Here is an 8,752-nt window from a genome sequence, read left to right on the forward strand (position 1 = left end):
CATGATTTTCTCATTGGAAACGGTCTCACCTTTTCATGTACGATGGAAGGCAATGAGGCCAAATGCGAAGTGCTTTCACCTGGCTATTTCGACCAAGGACTGCCGGTTCGTATTACACCATCAAGCTTTTGAATTTGCATTGTTTACTCATTGATAATTATATTCATTAAATTCAACCTTAATTTTTAGGCTTTATTTGAGGTTGCCACGGATGAAACATATGTGGAGTCAAAGCCTGAACAGGACGACCATTTCGACAGGAACTTTTCTGCCGATAATTTTCATGGGGATACGAGCTTCAAAGCAGTTGTGGAGACTCGGAGAAAATTTTCAAAACTGTCTTATTTTTTGTCCAAGAACAAATTGTACCAAGTCGCAAGTTCTCTGTCAAAATGAAGCTAACTTTGTTTTTCGTGAAATTGTAGCATAACATGTCGTATCTCTTTTTGGGGAAGATTTTCGCCATCAGCGACCAATCCGCTCAAAGATTTGTTGACAGGGTCGTCTCAAAGGCCTTCAGTCAAAAGCTAATTTAGGTGATCGAGAGGTTGAATACAAGTGTTGTTGCTTTAACAATGGATTTCGAACGGCCTATCAGCAAGTACCCTCTCTAAGTCACACTAAAATCCAGGAAGTATCAGGTTGCGTGATTTTATTGCTATCTTGCGCTCTAAAGCAGATCTGGTAGGAGAAAAAAACTCTAGACGAAGTCCACCGATATTTGACCTAAACATGCTTAATATAGAAAGATCAGCAAAGGTCAGCTGGTTCTCCTTCTCTCTGATAAGACAATTTTTCTCTTGGGTCCAGCGATGAGAAAAAACGAGATTGATCGAATTTCTGCCACTTTCTTCAACAAGTGGCAAGAAATGGCAGAAAATGGCAGAAATTTTACTGGAAGGTGGTCAAAAATGGCTGCCGGTGGTTGGAATCTAAAAAAGATCTTGTTTCTAAAAGTAGTCAAATTCAAGAAAGATCACAGGGTTTGGAAAAGTTTTTTCATGTGTCCTTTGCCAAAAAGCAAATTGGTATTGCATTGCTGCAATGCTAAATGTTCCTCGAATATTGATATTTATTTAGCTTGATGGTTTGATTGAATTGATTACAGTATCCATAGACCGCTGGTAGTATCCTGTGCTGCCAGATGAAATGGATCGATTATCACCCAACTTTTGCCAAAAATTACCAGTTTTATCACCAATTCTTGGGGCTTCAACGAAAAATAATCAAATATTAAAATGTAAACACCACATGAGCTTTGTTGTTGTTTATAGGGCGGGCAAAAATTTGCAGATATATATATGGTCTTTATTGACAACAAATGTGCAAAATAAAATTGACGATATTTACACAAAAAATTGCAAATAAACTTTCCAAAACATAGGCACCAACACGTTCTGGGGGTTGCAAGGGCTGCTTTTGACTTCCCTATCAAGCAACACGTAGATGAAAAGGAAAAATTATATCATATCTTCCAGCATTGGGATTTGAACCTTGCGAGCAGATTTTGCCTTGTCCATGATACCCCCTAGAATGATCCGTATTTTGCACATCTTGATATCTTGTGAAAAAGATAAATATCAGTTCATTAACTAGGACACAATAATGCCAGAGTGTAGAAATGTATTGCAAAACAATTTTGTTAAGAAAAGTAAGTTTTTAAGTTTCAAAAAAGTAATGGCAAGTCATTTTTTCCAAAACTAACCATTCACCTCATGATCATTTACCCCAAAAATCATGAGAACACGTCAAAATGTGCCTGATTTTTAAAAGAAGGAAGTTCATTACTCAAACAAAACTAAAATTTGAAATAGAGTATCTTAAAAAATTGCAAATATAAAAGAGCTATTTTAGATTGATGGAAAACATCAGGAGGTGTTTTGTAATATGTTTGCAATCTATTTCATACCTGTGTGTACTTTTTTCAAAAATGTTTCCTATTTTAGCCAACCATAGTCAACCAAAGTTGGATTTTTCGGATTTTTCAAAATCACCAAATTTCGAGGTTCTTTTTGCCGTAAATCACCAATCACCAGGCACAAAATTTTGTCCCAAAATTGCTTGTAAAATCACCAGTTTGGTGATAAATCACCACATCTTGTAGCACTGGTAGTATCCAAGGCCTAGCCACAACAAATACAGTTCTTTTCATTGTTGTCAGAAAGGTTATTCAAGTGTAAAGCAAAGGTATTGATTGCACACTAGTGAGCCCTCTGCTGGTTCTCACATGAAGAAAGTGCCACCACTTTCTTACTGATGACAGAATAATTGCAACAAGTATGTTTTTTTGTATTTCTGCAAAAAAAACGGCAGAGGAGAAAGAAAAGGACTGTACATCATTGGATTAGTCCAGAAACGTTAACACTCAGCTCGAGTTAAAAACAATTAGCCAATGCTAAGCTGTTAACGATTAGAGTGGCCAAACTTGAGTCACATATTCAATGAGTGGTCGATCAAGTACGATGAAATCGGGAGACCCATCCATATTGAAAAATGGCTAGAAAAAATCTAGTAGTAAGCCTGCCAAAGCCCAACGTTCCGATTAGCGCTCAGGGCTCCGGTCCTAATCAGGGTCGGTGGGCCCCTGGGTCCGACTCACGCGTCAAGTTCGAGGTTTTTGATCTGTCATTGAATGGTGGTTGCGCTAGCAGCCCATTTCAAACTCGAGAGGTTCGTCCGTTGGAAGGAATAAGTAACCCCTGGCAATCTTGAGTCACTGCCCCACCCCCATCTTGTAACTGACCGCCCAGCATCCTGTTTCGGAATCCAAGGTCAGTGTCCAGCCGGGTGGGTTGGCATTAAGGGCTAGTTTTGGGCCTGGTCGCCATGGAGAACGTGGCCCCCTCAGGCCCGGTCACGCCCAAGCCTCGCGGGTTGTTGCAGACTTTGGCGTCACGCTCACCTTTTAGTTCGTTGCGCAATATGTGGCCTTCGCCCGTCTCCGCCTCACCCACGACGCCCAAGGCCGAGGCCGGCTCTAATACGCCCATCTTTCGGGTGAGTTCTTGACTGGCCTTTTTCGAATTAACCCCGTTTAAGCTTATAAGCTTGAGCTTATGGATTAGCCAGGGTTAACCCGCCCAATCCTGAAGCTGAGGGAGGCCCTTAACCTAATCTATTGCTCAATCGAGACGGCCACACCTTTATGATGATGATGATGAATGACAATACATTCCAACTTCGATTGAACGAGATGTATCATTTACCTATTATTCAATCGAAACTGGCTAGGAAGGCAATATAGCATTAGGTAAGCGGCAAAAATATCCTTGAAACCAAGTTCGACCGTCTGTCATTATTGCTACTTACCTAATTGGGACTACCTCGTCGGAGTTCCCTGAGCCAGATTTGAGGTCCAAATCTGGAGCCAATCATATATCGGGCGGGTCCCAATCTTTTGGTCATTTTCAAAGCAAATTTGGAGATCAGATCAATAGATCAGCCCATCCGATATTGTTTTTTCCGTTGTCAGTGCCCGATTCTGTCCATCCGGGACGGGACTAAAAGAATGAACAGACGGCCCAAATCTAACTTGGGACTGGCGGGACGGGCCAGATGGGCCTAAGTTTTTTACGTTCATTCCAGAAAGCGAGGATTTTAAAGACCATTGATACATTTCCTGTCCACCACCCTTCTTGCTCATATAATCTGTGCTTGGTCATCACTTCGTGGAGTAGTCGTCCAATATGACAGGCCTCCATTTTTTATGAAGAACCGAGGTCTTGAGGCTTTCATTAGATGTGAATGAATCAAAACCATAAGTGGCGTCCTGCCGGTCCTGAGCGACACTTATGAATTGAGAATTGTCCTTCAAATACCATATATGACCAAGACCTTGTGGTCTAGAAATTCCTCTTGCTCTTATCCATTCCACTTCGGAAGTTCTTGATTGTTCCATTTCCCAGAATATCCGCCTCGTAACACGATTTTCCTTTTTTTTTTAATATCACTTCCAACCTAACTCGGAAAATCCCCATTGGGCTGTCTCTAATCCGTTCGAAATTGATCTCTTGTTAGTCTGTTCATCGCCAAAACAGAGAGCCAACCATAGTTTTTTTATGCTCCATTTCCCGCGTTCTGGCTCTCCTCATATTTGATGGACTTCTTGTTCGGCTAAAGGTCGCCAAATAAGATAGAGCTAACCTTAGGGCCAGATTTCGGAACAACTTGTACTCTCGAGGAAATGTGTTCACCACGACTCTGAACTGAGCTTTCTAATCTGTGTTCCAAGTGCAGATCTGGCTCGTCACCTATGCAATTCAAGGCTTATGGGCCAATTGTTAGTTAGGCGGGACGGGAGCGCCGTGCAAAGGCTGTTGTCAAATGTTGTGGCCGATGACGATGCGAACAAGTACGTACGCTGCTGAAAGTTTGCCAAAGATTTCAAGTCGACAGATCCGCATCAACAAAGATTTATCGTTCATCTTTCATCAAGATTACATTAGGAGAGAATGATTTGCGCATTGCTTGTTTAGCCAAGTGAACATCATGGGAAATAAGCAAGCTAAAGAAGTTGCACCGTCGCCAGGTGAAGCACTTGTGGCTCAAAGCCAGGTAAGCTTTTTTGGGCCCGACTGCACAACTCAATGGTTCATTTATTATAAATATTTAGCATGTACGTAAGACGTGGGGCCGTCTTAACAAAGCCATGTCAAGAATGAAAGTACGAATAACGTCACTTCCTACAATTTTAGGCATCAATCATTGTTATTGACCTGACAACTCCAACACTTTCCGAGTTGGATGTTGAAAACAATCGTATAGGAGCATCTGGACCAGAGTATAGATAGGATGATCCATTGGTGAACCACACGTGGTGAAGTCTGATAATTTTGATTTGAAATCAGTTGCTCACTGCCTGGAGGTTCGAAAAAATCCTCTCACATTGCCAAAACTGCTCAAAAGCGCCGATATCGGGAACAATCTTTCGGAAATGTCCGAACATATCGAGTCAATTCATTAGTCCATTTTTGTTGTATTTCTGCAGTATGGCATGCAAAGTTTGCCTTGAAAACAAATAATTGCCTGACTTCTGTCAATTCTGGTGGGAAATTTGAAACCATGTGCTTTTTGAAAAGCGGCACTGTATCGAGCCTCCAAAGGAGCGTTTGGTCATATCTCTCGTCCTATAGTTCTTTTCATTGAGCGGAGGAAGCGCCCTCTGCTTCGTCTAGGTGCGGACAAACCAGCGTTAAAGCGAGAGAAAACGCTTTAGGATGCTAGACTTTATCAAGATATTAGCAAATGAACAATTTATTCCGCAAGTACTGTGACATAACAAACAAGCCATCAACTCTTCGAAGAAACGTTTTAAATCCTCTATGGGTAAAATTCCGAACAAGTATGACATACAAATCAGAATTGGACAGAAATTTATTTACTGTGCAATTGAACCCGACAACGCGTTTGCAATCATCAATTCCAACTAAACAGTACTAGGAAAAGCTCCTTTTCACAAGTTGATGGTGCCCATTTCTATCATTTTGTTTAAGCATGTTTGCTACACTTACCTTCAGCTTTTTAGCACAATTTGATGAGAAAAGATGATGAAAAGTCGTTGGCAAGCTACCAGTATACAATAAATAGCTCTTTGTTTATCCCTATCTAGATGTCAAAAGTGTTTGTAATTTTACACTCATAGAATTTAAAACGTCTCCCAGAAGGGTTGGTGGTGTATTTATTGTGTTAGAATGGATCAGCAATTAGTTGTTCAGCGAAAATACCTTGTCAAAGTCAGGCATCTAGAGCGTATTCTTGTGTTTCTGCGTTTGTTTGTCCGCAACGAGAGGAGGAAGAGGGGGAATGAAAAGGACTATTTGGTGTCTTCGTGAAGGATTGGAGTCGGTTTTCTAACCTTAGGCTTTGCTCACAAGAAGGCTGTTCGACATTTTCCATTTCTCTTACTTAACTTATCCTACTACATCGTGTCTTTGTTGATTGATCAAGATGATGCGGCAGAAAACAAATTTGAACTTAGCTTCGTAACACACATTACGGTAGCTTCGAGCTTTCTAGTTATGATATAGATTAACAAAATCTTCAATCACAAGATGAAGACAAAAAATACGACAATTTCATTACAAGCTTGTGGGCTTCTCAATCTGAAAACACAGGCATCAAGTCCAATCGTTGTCCCTTTTTTTTCGAGAATAAGTGCCCAGGGTCTCAAAATCTGTTCATGATATTTTTGTAGAGATTAAACCCAAAGGTTACGGATGATTCTGTTTGAGATTTTGATTATGTGATGTAAGTTTTAGATATCTTTCAAAAACCCATTCTACTTTTTGGAGAAGCAATTCTATTTTCTTATTAAATAAAAAAATAAGCACAGATGTTATATTCTGATGGGCCGTTGTAAACTCGCCACCTCAGGTTAATCCAAGGACGCTAGAAAAGCCTTTGAAATAAAAAAAATAAAAATAAAAACAAAAAAAGATATATAATTGTTCAAAGCATAACAAAAATCGAGCAGAAAAAGATTACTAAAAAAACAAATGGTTTTGTATTGAGAGACAATGAATATATACGGAGTAATCTGAAAATTGATATGAAAAATGAAAATGTAGTTGTGATTAACGTAAATCAATCACATCGGCTCAATATGTAAATTATTCACTGATCTGTTCTTTCTGTCTCAAGTTGATGGAGGAAAATGGCGTTGTTCTTTAACTTCACACAGTACTAAAAGCTCATTTCGGATATCTTCATCGTCCAAATAGAATCAAACAGTCGTTATTGCTTAAGCCTTTTGGTCGCTTTTGGCTTCAATTTAAACTTGTTGCCATCGTGAGCTTTTTCTTTCTTCCCCTCTAAGCCAACTACTGGAGCTTGCTCTGTACGTGTTGTAGCCTCGGCCATAATTAACGAATGGAATGCTGAAGTGTGACATAGTTAGTCCAGAGTTTAGATTACATTCCCCAGGTGCATTTCACGACCCAAGCCAACTCAACGAAGGACTGGCTGCAGGTAATACCGAAAAAAAAGAGTCTGCTCCTCACCCGTCTTAATGACATAATGACATCTGACAGGGTTTCAACACGATCTTGTAGCTTTTCTTTATGAAAACCGTTTTTCATTGGAATAAATGAATGAATTCCTAATGAACAGGAAGTAGACTTCCACAGATCATATTTGCCTTTTAATTAGTCAATTTCAAAATTATGTCATAAAAACCCCGTTATCCGTTATCACGTTAAAGAATTGAGATATTTGACACCCTAAAAAATGTTCATACTCTCTCTTGCTTGAAGAGAACCTTTGGAAAGCCCTCGCCCTACTCTTCAAAACCGTTCGCATTAAAAGGCAAACTCGTCAAATGTCTATTGACCATATCGAGTTTCTTGAAGCCTCATATCTACCAACTTCATGCGTTGAAAGTAATAGGTATGAAATACATAGATATTTTATCGAATTCAAGTCTTTTCTCCCCACGGTGTTCAAAAAGCCCTATTAAGTTTCCCGGGGAATTCCCAAACACAGTTTAGCAATTTTCTACCTCAACAAGTCATCGGGAAAAACTTTGATTGTTTTGCTTTATGGAATTCTAGTCCACATAAAAACCTTACATACCTAAAAACATTATAAAAGCTTAAAATCTCGAAAACCTACTCAATGTAAATCAGGAGCACATCTAGTTAGCTCTGGAATATAAATCATGATATCATTTATTACGCTGCTACTTAGTTACATGGGATTTAATGGTCCAATTTTCATCGGTTTTTGCCTCCAAGATGCCCCGGTTATATGTCAATTTCCAAAGGAATTAGCATCGATTTTCATTATCATTAAAATGAAAGATTATTATCTAACTTCTTACATAATTTCAAATTAACTCAAAAACTTATACAACCATGTGTAAAATCCTCAAAAAAACCAGATTTTTGAAATTTTATTTTAGAACCGTCCAAAGCACTTTTAGTTGAGCAGTCACTGAAAATTTCACAAATATCAATGAAGTCTTCAAGAAGCTATTTTAATCAGTTTCAACAAAGTCTTCAAGCAACGACAAAACCTATCACATTGTTTATTATATGCATTGTCTTCAGAATTCAAGTGAATGCCTAACTAAGGGTACAAATGATGATTGTAAAGCACATTTTCAAAGATTACACTTTTAGTTGATTTTAAGTGACATTATACAACATTTTTAGCTACTGTGAGACTTTGCACGAAAAAGAAAATAATCTTTCTTTTTTTGTGATATTGAAAATCGATATTAATCCTTTGGGAAATTGAATGAACATATAACCGGGGCATTTTGGTTCACGATATAACTAAGTGCACGTAATAGATGATATCATGATTTATATTCAAGCGCTAACTATGTGTGCTCCCAATTTACATTGAGAAGATTTTTAAAAAAAATCTGTTTTTATACTGTTTTAGGTGTGTAAGTCTTTTATTTGGGCTAGAATTCCATAAAGCAAAAAATCAAAATTGTGCCCCATAATTTTCTGAGGTAGAAAAAATGCCAATACGTGTTTGGGAATTTCCGTCAAAACTTAAAAGGGTATTTTTACCACTGTGGCCTGGAACAGTACAAGAGTGGTCTGTCGCTCTGTTGCGTTTTGGCAACTGTCCAAGCCAAGGACATTTTGAAATAAGGTCTCATATCGATGAGATCCTCTCTGGGCCAAGCTGTGATTTGCATCTTCGCTTCCACCTCTCCTCGGGATTGATGAGGATAATCCACTTTCTCAATCAGAGCTCTGATCATGTCGTCCTTTTATCCTTTGCGGAAAGATTGATTTCA

At 39.0% G+C, this 8,752-nt stretch overlaps 1 long non-coding RNA gene across 1 annotated transcript; it reads left to right on the forward strand.

Moving 5' to 3' along the window:
* On the forward strand, nt 1-419 carry LOC131881022 (uncharacterized). Its single transcript, XR_009373318.1, has 2 exons — nt 1-105; nt 190-419. It is a non-coding gene; the product is annotated as an uncharacterized LOC131881022 (long non-coding RNA).
* Nucleotides 420-8,752: the final 8,333 nt, after the last annotated feature.

Source organism: Tigriopus californicus, chromosome 5, assembly GCF_007210705.1.
Source record: "Tigriopus californicus strain San Diego chromosome 5, Tcal_SD_v2.1, whole genome shotgun sequence".
In the NCBI taxonomy this organism is placed as follows: Eukaryota; Metazoa; Arthropoda; class Copepoda; order Harpacticoida; family Harpacticidae; genus Tigriopus; species Tigriopus californicus.